The sequence below is a fragment of the Hypanus sabinus genome, chromosome 4, assembly GCF_030144855.1.
Source record: "Hypanus sabinus isolate sHypSab1 chromosome 4, sHypSab1.hap1, whole genome shotgun sequence".
In the NCBI taxonomy this organism is placed as follows: Eukaryota; Metazoa; Chordata; class Chondrichthyes; order Myliobatiformes; family Dasyatidae; genus Hypanus; species Hypanus sabinus.
In genome coordinates this window covers 9,888,237-9,903,829 of record NC_082709.1, presented here as the reverse complement: position 1 = coordinate 9,903,829, position 15,593 = coordinate 9,888,237, and positions in this window count along the sequence as shown.

Sequence of the window (15,593 nt, the reverse complement as noted above, 5' to 3'; positions counted from 1 at the left end):
CACTCCAGTCTTCAAGAAGGAAGAGAGACAGAGAAACGAAACAAGAGGCCAGTTGGCCTGACCTCGTGGTTGGGAAGATGTTGGAGTCAATTGTTAAGGATGTGGTTTCAGGCTACTTGGAGGCACATGATAAAATAAGCTGTAGTCAGCATGGTTTCCTTAAGGGAAAATCTTGCCTGACAAATCTGTTGGAATTCTTTGATGACATTCTTTGCCCGCTGCGGTGGTGTACGCCTTATTGAAACCAATCATATGTTGAAAGGCCTAGTTAGAATGGACGTGAAGAGATGTTTCCCTTTGAGGACTCCTCCCTTTGGTGGGGGGAGTCTAGGACCAGAGAGCACAGCCTCAGAAAAGAGGGACGTCCATTTCGAACAGCAATGAGGAGGGATTGCCAGAGGGTGGTAGATCTGTATAATTTGTTGCCACAGGTGGAGAGGTTCTTGATTAGTCAGGGCATGACAGATATGGGGAGAAACTAGGAGACTGGGGTTGAGAGGGAAATGAATCAGCCATGATGAAATGGCAACATAGACTCAATGGGGTAACCCTTTAATAGAGTAGTGGTTTAGAAGCAGATAAATCATTAAATACACAAATAAAACCCTGTGAGCTCTGGACAACATGGGTGTAGAGAGAATATTTTCCATTGTGGAAGAATCCAGATTTAGAGACTATTGTTTGAAGATAAGCCCACCCATTGAAGAGCAAGACGATGTGATTTTTTTGTCCTCAAATGGTTATGAGTCTTTGGAATGCAATTGCATACAATGCACTGGAAACATCATTTTGAATACTTTAAGGCAAAGGTAGATAGATACTTGTTTAAACAATGGACGATATTTAGGTTTCCATTTGGAATTTACATGGAACTTGTCGTCACAAGACCCTCTAACCAATTAACCACTTGGGGGGAGGGGAGGTTCTCCTGGGTTCATGTCCTCCTATGTTCATCTTGGGGCCGTGCAGGATTGGTGTATCATTTCAGCAATGGAAGGCTAGAAGCAGAACTGAAAGTAAAATTGAACGGAGCAGAAGCAACCGGAACAGGGATTTCGGATGAGAAGGTGATTTGTTATGCTAGCCATGGTATACTGCTATTCAACCTTACGTGACATTATTAAAGCAGCCACTTACAGTAAGTCCAGCGAGGTGATTGCTATTGCAAGTGTCAATGGTTTTTGTTTTCAGTGACTGTGCCCAATATAAATAGGTAATGTTGCAGCTCTATAAAACTTTGGTTAAGGTGCATTAGGATTGCATTTCCAGTTTCTCCATTACAGGAAGAATGTAGAGGCCTTTGAGAGGGTGCAGAAGTTGTTCCCCAGGACCGTTTGTTCATTATGCAAGTGTCGTATTATGTGGGTGATCATGTTCTTTCCATGACCATGATTATCCTTGGCAATTTTTTTCTACAGAAGTCGTTTGCCATTGCCTTCTTCTGGGCAGTGTCTTTACAAGATGGGTGACCCCAGCCGTTATCAATACCCTTCAGAGATTGTCTACCTGGCATCAGTGGATGCATAACCAGGACTTGTGATGTGCACCGGCTGCTCGCACAATCGTCCACCACCTGCCCCATGGCTTCACATGACCCTGATTGGGGTTTGCTAAGCAGGTGCTACACCTTATCCAAGGGTGACGTGTATTAAAGCTGAAACTTCTAAGCATAAACTTGAATACAATAACTTATGGCAGCTACAGAAATGGGACAAGTTACAGTGCAGGGATGATTTGCTCTATGTGGCTGCCAGTGAATCCTCAGGATGTCATGTTGTCTCCCTAGTGCTTGGTCAAGGACGTCTCAAAGCAGGGAGAACATTACGGTGTCTTGGAGGGATCTGCCAATGAGACTATGGTTACATCTTAGAAAAAAGGAAAGGGCAAACACTGATAATATTATACTTCAGGCTTCCCCATAGTCAGCAGGAATTAAAACAGATGTGAGGGAAAATCATGGTCAGGCACAAAAACAACAAGGTCGTAGTGTAGTTTTAATTTCTCAGCATTGACTGGGATTGCCTTGTGTAAGGGTATAGATAGGGTGGAATTCACAAAACGCTTTCAGTAAGTTTTTTCAAAGTAGTATGTAGAGAGGCCAACTAGGGAAGGGGCTGTAATTGACCCTGGGAAAGGAGGTGGGCAAGTGGTGGAGGTGTCAGTGGAGAAGCCCTTCGGAAACTGTGATCATTGTCGGGAGGGATGAATTCAACAATGTTTAAGTAGGGCCTGCCAAAAGTAGATCAGGAGTATCTGCTAAAGGGAAAGACTACACCTGATAAGTGGGAGGCTTTTAGAAACATGAGCTCAGAGTCAGCAGGTTCCTGTAAGGAAAGGAGCAAAGACTGTAACATTGGTAAACGTTGGTTAACAAAAGAAGATGAAGGTTTGATCGGAAATAAGAAGGATTTTTATTTCTTATAGGTAGAAGCTAGTATTGTGTTAAGTTCGTTGAAGTTTATATGGAATGTAGGAGAGATGAAAGAAATTAGGAGGGGAGTAATAGGAAATGAAATGGATTTGGCCATTTCAGGAGAATACCAGAATTCCTTTTGGAATTAAATCAGAAGCTCAGGATGGAGTACATAGAATATAGAACAGTTCAACACAGTACAGGGTCTTTGGTCTACAATGTTATGCTGACTTTTAACCTACACCAAAATCAATCTAACCTTTCCCTTCCACATAGCCCTCCATTTTTCTTTCATCCATGTGCTTGCTTATCTAAGATGTCCCTAATGTATTTGTCTCTGCCATCACAGTGTGTTCAATACGCTTACCACTCTGTGTGTAAAAAAAATAAATCCTGGGAAAAAGGCACTCGCTGTTCACTTTGGCTATACCCGTTAAGTCCAGAGTAAATTTATTATCAAAGTACATATAAATCACTTTCTTGTGGCTTACTCAATAAATCCACAATGGTGTGGTGACCCACTTTCCAGCGCACTTGAACTGGCTCACAAAGTGGCGCGCGCCGGCAGAGAGGCCGGCCCCAAAAAGGGCGCCAGGCCTTCTTCACCAGCAAGGGGAATAGCCCGCGCGCGGGAAGGGACCGTGAATATGCGCCCCCTACAGCATTCCCGCCCGGGGAGGGTGGAAACGGGAAGGTTTAAAAGCGAGGCCACGAAATTTGAATAAATCTTTTATGCAACTGCAACTCACCGTCTGCGTGTCGTTATTCCAGCGCTGTGTGTATCACACCGCTACAACGGAATAATACCCATAGCAGAATCAGTGAGAAACCATACCAACCTGGGCAACTTAACATCTTATAGATCTTCAGCAAGTCACTTCTCCTCCTCCTTCTTTGCTCCAAAGAAAAAGGTCCTAGCTTGCCATTCAGAATGCTTCCCAATGTTATCCACCAGGTGGTGGTGGGGAAGAGTATCCTGATAGTCTGGGATATGCTTGTGTCAGGAAGGACAAAGGGTTACTGGTACTCACACTTCGGAAGAGTACATTCAGTATATGCCTGTGGCAGGGATTTGCTGGATTATTTGTGACTCACAGAAAGGAAAATAATTACGTTTCTACCTTGATTGCCAAACGCTCTGATCATTTGATTTGTCTGCTTGCCACAAGGTGGCTGACTTGCTGACCATTTTCTGCTGGAGCTTGGTGTAACCGCCAAAAGTAATAGTTCCAGGCTGTCCCTGACCTTTCAGTGGATTTGAGGCATGGATGCAGTCTCATCCATCTCCTTGCTCAACAATATTTCTTCTTGCCAGTTTAACTGTGCCACAGCCTGCATATAGAGGCATTGCAGTGACTCCTTTCTGAATAACTCAGTTGTCAATCCACTTCCTCTGTCTGTTCTGACTCTATGCAGACAGACCGGCCAGGCCTTGTGGAGAGGAGACGGATGCTATGTGGTCACAGTGATGTGGTAGCTAACATTTCAATGTTTAAGAGAGCTTCGGATAGGTTCACGGATGGAAGGGGTGTGAAGGGCTCTGGTTCCATCAGTTTAAATGGTTCAGCATCATCTAGATGGGCCGAAAGATCAGTTTCTGTGCTGTATTTTTTTATGACTCTATAAACAACTCTTTAGGAAGAAATCAAAGCAAAAGTAAGTGAATCTGCAGTTTTTAATCCAGAGTTACACGCTATTAGATTTAACCTGACATTCCCAGACAAACATTAATCATTTTAAAACTTCATTGTGTTTCAGTTTAGAAAATAAGTAAGCAACAGACACCCAGTTGTTAAACTTATTTGCTCAGAGCAGTTAAAGAGCAGTGGCCAAAAGACCTTTTTTTCCCCAGTTCCAGCGAAGGGCCTCTGCCTGGAACATCGACTGTTTGCTCTTTTCTATAGATGCTGCCTGGCCTGCTGAACTCCACCAGCATTTTACGTGTGTTGTTTTGGATTTTCCAGCATCTGCAGATTTAAAGAAGCATTTCAGTTAGCAATTTACATCATCTCTAGCCAGGCTAAGATTTAGTCCAAGGATAGGCAGAGAGAAGTGGCCATTTGCTTTATGAGTGTTGAACAAAATTGGATTGCTGTTGGGAATGGTGCATAATGGGAATCACATTGCGTTAACACGGGCAACGAATGGCAACGGGTTGCACAGATAAGCCTGGCATACCTTATCGCTTTGTTTCCCATTCATCGGCCAAAATTCTGAATGAGTGCTTGAGTAAAATGTTGAGTCATGAGAATATTTTGCCGCGAAGCATTTAACAGCTGCTGTAATCATGCCAGCTGAGTTCCACCACTGAAATGATGACATTTTCCAGAGAAATGCAGACTGTTTTGCTGAAGAGAAAGTCATTTTGGGATAGCTGAACATTAATCATGAATTAGTCCAGAATGCTACTGTGAACGTTCTGACCTATAGTATGCAACCGTATTTATTTACTTACAGTATTGCTCTTATACATGGATGGCAGCTTTTTGGTGTCTTTCCTGAATGTAATAATGGATGTGTGAAAATTGATTCAGACTGCATGCTTGGCTACAGTGCCATGGGCACTACAATCCTGTTATTACCTTGCACAAATGACCCTTCTTCACCAATGAATCTCAAATTCAGCGTTGGCAAATTAATGCATTCTGACAAAACTCAGCTGGTGACTTCTGCTGGAATTTTTCTTAGATCTTCTTTACTTAGCAAACTTTGTTATCAGCGGAGGATTAAGTTGCATTTCCGAGATTCATTTGAGGGAAAGCCAAATTTTAATGCATTCTCAGGTTGATCAATCCTAAAAGCTCAAAGCTACAACAATGGATCATTTGTGAGGACAAGACTTGGTTAAAGAAGCATTTCAGTTAGCAATTCACTTCATCTCCAGCCCGTCTAAGATTTAGCCCAAGGATAGGCAAAGAGAAGAGGCCATTTGCTTTATGAGTGTTGAACACAATTGGATTGCTGTTGGGAATGGTTCATCATGGGAATCACATTGAGTTAACATGGGCAGCAAAGGGTTTCATGGTTAATCCTGGCATACCTTACCACTTTGTTTCCCATTCATCGTCCAGAATGCTGAGCGGTTGCATGACTAACATTGAGTCATGAGAACGTTGTGCCGTGAAGCATTTAACAGCTGCTGTAATCGTACCAATTGTTACTGAGTACCGCCACTGAAATGATGGCACTTTCCTGAGAAACACAGACTGTTGTGCTGCAGAGGCAGCAAATTTGGGATAGCTAAATCTTTGTCATCTACGGGTATATTTTATCACTTTATATATTGAAAACGGAGACTAGTCCTCCACTTCTACAAAGGACACACCAAGAAGAGCATTTGCCTCCTGTATTTCAAACTGGGGCAAAGTTACACTTTGTAAGGAATCATTTTTTACACTTTGTCAAGCACCTTCGGTTTGATTTTCTGGTTGCCCCCACTTTCAATTTGACCTCCCATTCCTACACTGGCCTGCCTGTCTATGGCCTCCTCTACTGCCATGATGAAGCCATACTCAGGTTGGAGGAGCAACACCTTATATTTTGAGTGACACACAAAATGCTCAACATCTCAGGCAGTATCTTTGAAGGAGAATAAACAGTTCAGACTGAGACCCTTCATCAGGGTTGGAAAGGGGGAAGAAGCCTGAGTAAGAAGATGGGGGGAGGGTAGGGAGTATAAGCTAACATGTGGCAGGTGATCCTGGGGAGGGGGAAGGTGGGTGGTGGAAGACGGAAAGCACTAATGAAGAAGGAATCTGACAGGAGAGGACAGTATACCATGGGAGAAAGGGAAGCAAGAGAAGCTTCAGCGGGAGGTGACGGGCAGGTCAGGTGTCAGTGGAGCCAAAATGGAGAGTGAAGAAGAGAGAAGGGTAAGGTAGGAGAAATTACTAGAAGTTAGAGAAATATAGGTCCATGTTCCATCTGGGTAGCCTCCAACGTGATGGTGTGAACATCGATTTCTCAGTATTATCTTACCAATCCCCCCTTCTCCCTTTTTCTGTTCTTCATTCTGGTTACTCTCTCACCACTTCTCCTCTTCTTACTTGCCCAGCTTCCCTTTGGATCCCCCCTCCCTTTCTTCCATTGTCCACTGTCCTCTCCAATTAGATTCCCTCTTCAGCCTTTTACCTCTTCTACCTACCACTTCCCAGTGTCTAACCTCACCCCACCCCTTCCCCAGCCACTCACATCCCCCCTTACCGGATCTCGTCGACCAGCTTGTACCTCACCCTCTAATTCTGGCTTCAGCCCCTTCCTCTCCAGTTCTCTGACGGGTCTCAGCCTGAAGGGTCAGCTTGTTTATTCCTTTCCATAGTTGCTGAGTTTTGTGTGTGTTGCTCAAGATTTTCACCAAAAACCCGAGTGCTCCCTCAGTCTGATGTAGGAGACTACCCAGGGCAGAAGTGAGGCCTACTGGAGTTTTGTTCAGGTGCTATCAAGATCTACACAACTAGGATCAGGAACCTGGCAAAGTGGGGTAATTGAACTGCATGCTCTTCGTGGTGGAATATTATGGTTCAAAGTGCATTTAATCTTTTTTTTTCCTGATTGTGAATATATATAGAATGTGTTCATTCAAGTTGTGGTGAACTACGTGCCTGTCTGGACACGCCCCCTGCTGACTGCTCCTGTGGCTCCTCCCACAGACCCCGGTATAAAGGCGATCGAGGCCTGAGCCCGGCCTCTCAGTCTCCAGGATGTAGTATGGTGGTCACTCACTGCTTGTTCCTTCTTCTAGTCAATAAAAGCCGATATCTCGCCTTTACGTCTCAGAGTGAGTTATTGATGGTGCATCACAAGTTTCAGTAATATTGCTAAACTTGACATGAATAGACCAGCTTTACCTTGAACTCTTTGGTACCTTTTATTTGCTGAGGGATAGTTAAAGTTACTGTGTTTTGCTAACAGATCTTGGGGTGAACAATGCAGACATCATAGAAAAAGATAGCTCCTGTTGAAGGTGAGTGCTTGAGAGATTGGACTCTATCTTATAATGACTACGTGTTATATTGGAACATTGCTTCTGCAGTATTTTGGATTTATTATTATTATGTTCTTTGCTGTTCAATCTCAATACAAAACATTCCCCTCATCCTTCTAACTCAGGGGTTCTCCACCTTTTTAATGCCGTGGGCCCCAGGCTGGGAACCCCATAATGTAACTCGTAAATAAAGTGCATACTCTGCAATGGATTAATTGCAGTGCGTGATGGGATATCAGAATCGGCATACGTTGTGAAATTTGTCGACTTTGTGGCAGCAGTAAAATGCAGTACATGATAATACAGAAAAATCTAAATTATAGTATACATATAATTAAATAAGTAGTGCAGAAACAGAAATGAGGTAGTGTTCTATCAGAAATATAATGGGAGAGGGGAGGAAGCTGTTCCTGAATCATTCCCTCCTTCCCGATGGTGACATTGAGAAGAGGACATGTCTTGGGTGATGGGGGAGGGGGTGGGTTCCTTAATTATGGTCGCTGTCTTTTTCAGGCATCGCCCCTTGAAGATGTCATGAATACTATGGAGCCCAGTGCCTATGATGGAGCTGACTAAGTTTACAGCTCTTTGCAGCTTATTTCGATCCTGTGCAGTTGCCCACTCCCCCCCCCCCATACCAGAAGGTGATGCAACCAATTAGGATGCTCTCCACGGTACACCTGTAGAAATTTGTGAGCATCTTTGGTGACAAACCAAATCTCCTCAAATGCCTAATGAAATATAACCACTGTCAGACCTTCTTTGAAGCTGCATCGCTATGCTGGTTAGGTCCTTATAGATATTGACATAAGGAACTTGAAATTGCTCACCCTCTCCATTTCTTCTGATCTCTCTCTGAGGACTGGTGGGTGTCCCCTCTTCATATCCTTTCAAACTGTGTCAAAGATGCTTTGGGATAAAGACATATTATTGCTAGTAAGAAACTAAAATGATGGAATATTTCACTTTAACTACATTTTACTTGGCCCATATCAGCAATCTGGTTTGCAGTAGAGTATTAACCCTGTGGTGCAGGAACTCAGTGTCTAAAATAAAAGTATATTATACAAACTAAAATGGATAAAAAGTGGTTATTGTTATAGTGTGAACACCATTGAAGAATGAAATAGTGTGTCTGATGTTCCAATCAGCTAGTTCAATGGGAAAATAGAGAATAAGGTGGGAATTTTTTAACCGATTATTAATTAACCATTAAATTTCTTTGTGATCCTTCCCCAACAGGGAAGTGATAATTTAATACCCCACATTCTTTCACAGAATCTTGAAGGCAAAAGTCACCTGAAATGCCAACATGGCTTTTCTGGCAGATTGGCAACTCCTTTTAGGAGCAGCACAAATAATTCAAACTCTAAATTGTTTGACTAGATTTCACACCAAAAATTTTCATTGGAGAGTCTCAAAAAATGCATGGAGATTCTGGCCATTGAGTTTCAAAGAAACAGTTTCCCATTTCCATGATGTCTCTAACAGCTTGAGGAACAGGATACTCTTGAACTTGACCATCAGTTGTACAGAATCTGCTAAGTTCAAATTTGATCAACAGCGAAATTCCAGAAGTGCCTTTGGGATGTCAAAAAATTCCTTGAATTAGCTTAGAATTCACAAAGCTGATTTCAATCCAAGAAAGATCAGGAATGAGAGTAAATATCATCTTAAGACTACAAACTTTTTTTGTATTTTTCCTGACAACTGAAAGGATTTTAGCAGGAAATATTTATCCTGTACTGTAATTGATGTTTATTCATTAGTTTATCTATTTGTTAAATTAATTTACTTGATAATTTAACTATGAAACAAAGCATGAAATTGCGATAACCTGTTTCAAGTTGGGCACAGGGTAAGTATCTTGCAGACAATGCCAATGACCTGAAATAATTTATTTCACACCTTGCTGAATCTCATCACACAGCCAATTAATTACCGTTAGTTGTCATCATAAGAGCAACAACCAATTTACACTCTGTTAAATCCCTGAATGCAATAATAATTGAACTGATGAAGATGTCATGGTCTGAAATACTGGCGGTTTATTCATTTCCGTAGATACTGCCTGACCTGCTGAGTTCCTCCAGCTTTCTGTGTGTGGTTGCTTTGGATTTCCAGCATCTGCATAATCTTTTGTGTTAATAATTAAATGACCTGCTTTGCTAGGACACTAATCAGGCACAAGTTCTATCAAGTGCATGATATTTTACACTTCACAAGAAATATCTAGAAAATACCCCGCCCACTTTTCAACATCTTTTGTTTCTTTGTTTTTCTCTGCTAGATCATAAATATCAATGACTCTGTCGGGAATTTTCACATTTATCTACCCGTATGAGAATCACTCACTTATATTGTATAGAACTCTTGGAAGGCTCCCAGATTAATTTCCAGATAACCTTCAGAAAATGGATATGTCAAATTCATTTCATTCATATTTTCTAGACACCAAATGAGATTTTGTCTCAGATTCCTAAAAAAAATTCCATTGAAAGCTCTTGCCACATTGACAGTATCTAAGTTCCAAGACTGCTTCATTGGTTGTTGTATTTTGGGGTGGCCTGTCTCTCTCTGTTCCAGCATGTCTTGAATCCGTAGCACAGATACTAATTCTAACTAAGATCTAAAATCAACATTTTTCGGAAGACTGGAACATTGCAAATGTCACTCCATCTTCAATAAGGGAACGAGGCAGAAGAAAGGAAATCATAGATCAGTTAGCCTCATGTCTGCGGATGGGAATATGTTGGAGTCAATTAAAAAGAACGAGCTCTCGAGTACTTGGAAAATACATGATAAAATAGGCTGTAATTCAGCATGGTTTCCTCAAGGGAAGATCTTGCCTGACAAATCTGTTAAAATTCTTTGAATAAATAAAAAGCAGGATAGGCAAAGGAGAATCAGTGGATGTTGTTAACTTGGATTTTCAGAAGGCCTTTGACAAGGTGCCATACACGAAGTGGCTTAACCAGTTTAGAGCCCACGGTATTACAGGAAAGATTCCAGCATGTATAAAGCAGGGCTGATTGGCTGGAAGAAAGAGTGGAAATGAAGGGAGCCCTTTCTGATTGGCTGCCAGAACACTAGTGGTGTTTCACAGGGTCTTTGTTGGGACCGCATCTTTTTAACATTATGTCAGTGACTTGGAGATGGAACTGATGGCTTCACTGCAATGTTTGCAGATGATTTGGAACAAGAAGGCAACGGGAGAACACCCAAGGATTTCCAGTGGGAAGACATTTTGAGTTCTTGGGGGAAGAGAGAGGCCAGACTGCGCAGGCGCGTGACGTCAGCCAGTTGAGCATGAACAGTTTAAAAAGAAGGCAGCCATATCCAGTGGGCAGCGGAGTGAGAGGCAGTGTGGTGAACTACATATACATGTCTGGACACGCCCCCCCCCCCCCCCCCCCCCGCTGACTGCTCCTGTGGCTCCTCCCACGGACCCCGGTATAAAGGCGATTGCAGACACCGCCCTGGCCTCAGTCTCCAGGATGTAGTGTGGTGGTCAATTGCTGCTTGTTCTTTCTTCCAGCTAATAAAAGCCTATATCTCGCCTCACGTCTCCGAGAGTTATTGATGGTGCATCAGGCAGCAGAGTGAAAGGGCTTCGGTGGTAACGGGACGAGGTGAGGCAGTTGTTGATTGCAAAAGGAGGTAGTATGTGTGTGAGGCCAGTTTTCTGTGGTCAGTGTCAGGTGTGGGAGGTCTGGAGTCCCCCAGCGTCCTGGACGGCCACATCTGCACCCAGTGCATCGAGATGCAACTCCTGATGGACTGTGTTAAGGAACTGGAGCTGCAGCTCGATGACCTTCGTCTGGTCAGGGAGAGTGAGGAGGTGATAGAGAGGAGTTACAGACTGGTGGTCACTCCAGGGCCAAGGGGGACAGAGAAATGGGTCACAGTCAGGAGAGGGAAGGGGAAGAGTCAGGCACTAGATAGTACCCCAGTGGCTGTACTCCTTGACAATAAGTACTCCTGTTTGAGTACTGTTGGGGGGGAGAACAGCCTACCTGGGGGAAGCGACAGTGGCCGTGCCTCTGGCACAGAGTCTGGCCCTATGGCTCAGAAGGGGAGGGAAAGGAAGAGGAAGGAAGTAGTGATAGGGGACTCTATAGTCGGGGTTCAGACAGGTGGTTCTGTGGATGCAGGAAAGAAACTCGGATGGTAGTTTGCCTCCCAGGTGCCAGGGTCCAGGATGTTTCTGATCATGTCCAAGATATCCTGCAGTGGGAGGGAGAACAGCCAGAGGTCGTGGTACATATTGGTACCAATGACATAGGTAAGAAAAGGGAAGAGCTCCTGAAAGAAGACTACAGTGAGTTAGGAAGGAAGTTGAAAAGCAGGACCTCAAAGGTATTAATCTTGGGATTACTGCCTGTGCCACGTAACGGTGAGAATAGGAATAGAATGAGGTGGAGGATAAATGTGTGGCTGAGGGATTGGAGCAGAGGGCAGGGATTACTGGATCATTGGAACCTCTTTGGGGCGTGTGTGACCTGTACAAAAAAGGACGGGTTGCACTTGAATCCCAAGGGGACCAATATCCTGGTGGGCAGGTTTAATAGAACTGTTGGGGAGGGTTTAAACTAGTTTGGCAGTGGGGTGGGAATCAGAATGTGAGTGCAGGGATTAAGGTAGAAGGACAAGGGCATGATGTTAAGAGTTCTGAGTTGATGAGGAAGGACAGGCAGGGGACAGAACATAATTGTAGCCAGCTAAAGGGGTTGAAATGTGTCTATTTCAATGCTAGGAGTATTAAGAGCAAGGAGGATGAACTTAGAGCATGGATTAGTATGTGGAACTATGATGTTGTGGCCGTTACTGAAACTTGATTGGAGGAAGGGCAGGATTGGATGATACAGGTCCTGGGATTCAGGTGTTTTAAAAGGAATAGGATGGGAGGTCGGAAAGGGGGGGAGTGGCATTGCTGGTCAGGGATAGTATCACGGCTATAGAAGGGGAGGACGCTGCAGAAGGAGTGTCCATTGAGTCGGTGTGGGTGGAAGTCAGAAATAGGAAGGGAACAATCACTGTGCTGGGAGTAGTCTATAGGCCCCCAAATAGCCCTCAGGACACCAAGGAGCAGATAAACAGGCAGATGTTAGAATGGTGCAGGAAATACATGGTGGTAGTTATGGGTGATTTCAACTTCCCTCATATTGACTGGCACCTCCTGAGTGCAAGGGGGATAGATGGGGCTGAATTTGTCAGGCATGTTCAAGAAGGATTCCTGACACAGTATGTGGACCGGCCGATGAGAGGAGAGGCTATACTGGATCTAGTTCTGGGTAATGAACCTGGTCAGGTGACAGATCTCTTGATGGGAGCATTTTGGTGAGAGTGACCACAACTCCCTTAGCTTCAGCATAGCTATGGAAAGGGATAAAATCTGATGAAATGGTAAAGTGCTTAACTGGGGAAGGGCTAACTTTGAAGGGATGAGGCAGGAATTAGCGAGAGTAACTTGGAAACAGATGTTCAAAGGGGAAAGCACAGAAATAATGTAGAAGTTTAGGGGCCACTTGAGCTGGGTTCAGGATAGGTTTGTCCTACTGAGGCAAGGAAAAAATGGTAGGAAAAGGGAACCGTGGCTGACGAAACACGTGAGGCAACTCGTCAAGAGGAAAAAGGAAGCATATGTTAGATATAAGGAGCAGGAAGTAGGAGGGGCTTATGAGAAATATAGGGTAGCCAGGAAGGAGCTAAAGAAAGGACTTAGGAGAGCTCAAAGGGGGCATGAGAAGGCCTTGGCATGTAGGATTAAGGAGAACTCCAAGGCATTCTATGTATATGTGAAGAATAGGAGGATGACGAGAACGAAGGTGGGACCTCTAAAGGATAAAGAGGGCAACATGTGCCCGGAGGAGGAGGAGGTTGGGAAGGTCCTAAATGAATACTTTGCTTCAGTATTCACAAGTGAAAAGGATCTTGATCAGGATGAGGTCGAAGTAGAGCAGGCCTGTGTACTGGACAATGTGGAGATTAAGGAAGAAGTAGTGCTGGATCTTCGTAAAAACATTAAGATTGATAAATCCCCGGGGCCGGATATGATACACCTCAGGTTGTTGTGGGAATTGAGAGAAGAGATCGCAGGAACATTAGCTATGATCTTTGAATCCTCTTTGGCTGCAGGGGAAGTGCTGGAGGACTGGAGAATGGCAAATGTAGTGCCCTTGTTTAAAAAAGGTAATAGGGAGAACCCTGGGAACTTTAGACCGGTGAGTCTTACGTTGGTGGTATGCAAACTACTGGAAAGGATTCTTAAGGATAGGATCTACAAGCATTTGGAGAAGTACAGTCTACTCATGGATAATCAACATGGCTTTGTGAAGGGAGGATCATGCCTCACGAGCCTGTTTGAGTTTTTTGAAGAGGTAACAAAAGAAATTGATGGGGGTAGGGCAGTGGATGTGGTCTACATGGACTTTAGCAAAGCATTTGACAAGGTCCCTCATGAGAGACTCCTCCAGAAAGTCATGAGGCATGGGATAAATGGAACCTTGGCTGTTTGGATAAAAAATTGGCTTAAAGGAAGAAAGCAGAGGGTAGTTGTGGAAGAAAAGTATTCTGCCTCGAGGTCAGTGACTAGTGGAGTGCCACAGGGATCTGTCCTGGGACCCCTGCTATTTGTGATTTTTATAAATGACCTGGATGTAGAGGCGGAAGGATGGGTGAGTAAGTTTGTGGATGACATGAAGATTGGAAGAGTTGTAGATGGAGTTGTAGGTTGTTGAAGGGTACAAGAGGATACAGACAGGCTGCAGAGTTGGGCAGAAAAATGGCAGAGGGAGTTCAACCCAGACAAGTGTGAGGTGATGCATTTTGGAAGGACAAACCAGAAGACTGAGTACAGGATGAATGGTCAGTTACTTAAGAGTGTGGATGAACAATGGGACCTTGGGGTTCAAATCCATACATTCCTCAAGGTTGCTGCACAGGTTGATAGGGTAGTTAAGAAGGCCTATGGCATGCTAGGCTTCATTAACAGGGGGATTGAGTTCAAGAGTAGAGAGGTCATGATGCAACTCTACAAATCTCTGGTGAGACCGCACTTGAGTATTGTGTTCAATTCTGGTCACCTCATTATAGGAAGGATGTGGAAGCTATGGAGAGGGTGCAGAGGAGATTTACCAGGATGTTGCCTGGTTTGGAGAACAAGTCATATGAAGCAAGGTTAGCAGAGCTGGGACTTTTCTCTTTGGAGCGTAGAAGGATGAGAGGGGACTTGATAAAGATCTACAAGATTATAAGAGGCATAGATAGGGTGGATAGTCAGTACCTGTTTCCCAGGGCACCAATACCAAACACCAGAGGGCATATGTACAAAATTAAGGGAGGGAAGTTTAGGGGAGACATCAGGGGTAAGTTTTTTTACACAGAGGGTTGTGTGTGCCTGGAATGACTTGCCAGGGATGGTGGTGGAGGCTAAAACATTAAGGGTATTTAAGAGCCTCTTGGACAGACACATGGATGAAAGAAAAATGGAGGGTTATGGGGTAGTGTGGGTTTAGTACTTTTTTTAAAGGATTATATGGGTCGGCACAACATGGAGGGCTGAAGGGCCTGTACTGTGCTGTAGTGTTCTATGGATATGAAGATAGGTGGTGGGGTAGATAGCTTTAAGGAAGTAGAGAGGCTACAGAAGGAATTACACAGATTAGAAGAATGGGAAAAGAAGTGGATGATGGAATACCGTGTCAGGAAGTGGATGGTCATGCACTTTGGGTAAAAGAAATAAAAGGGTAGACTGTTTTCTAAATGGAGATAAAATTAAAAAATCTGAGGCACAAAGGGGCTTGGGAGTCCTTGTGCAAGATTCCCTAAATATTAACGTGCAGGTTGAGTCTGTGGGGAGGAAGGCAAATGCAATGTTAGCACAAAAGGACTAGAATACAAAAGCAAAGATGTAATGTTGAGGTTTTACAAAGCACTGGTGAGCCCTCACTTGGAGTATTGTGAGCAGTTTTGGGCCCCTTATCTAAGAAAGGATGTGCTGACACTGGAGAGGATTCATAGAAGGTTCACAAAAATGATTCTAGGAATAAACTGCTTGTCATATGCAGAACGTTTGATGGCTCTGTGCCTGTGTTTACGAGAAGTCAAAAGAATGAGGGGTGACCTCATTGAAACCTATTGAATGGTGAAAGGCCTTGATAGAATGGAGAGGATGTTTCTTCTCATGGGAGAGTC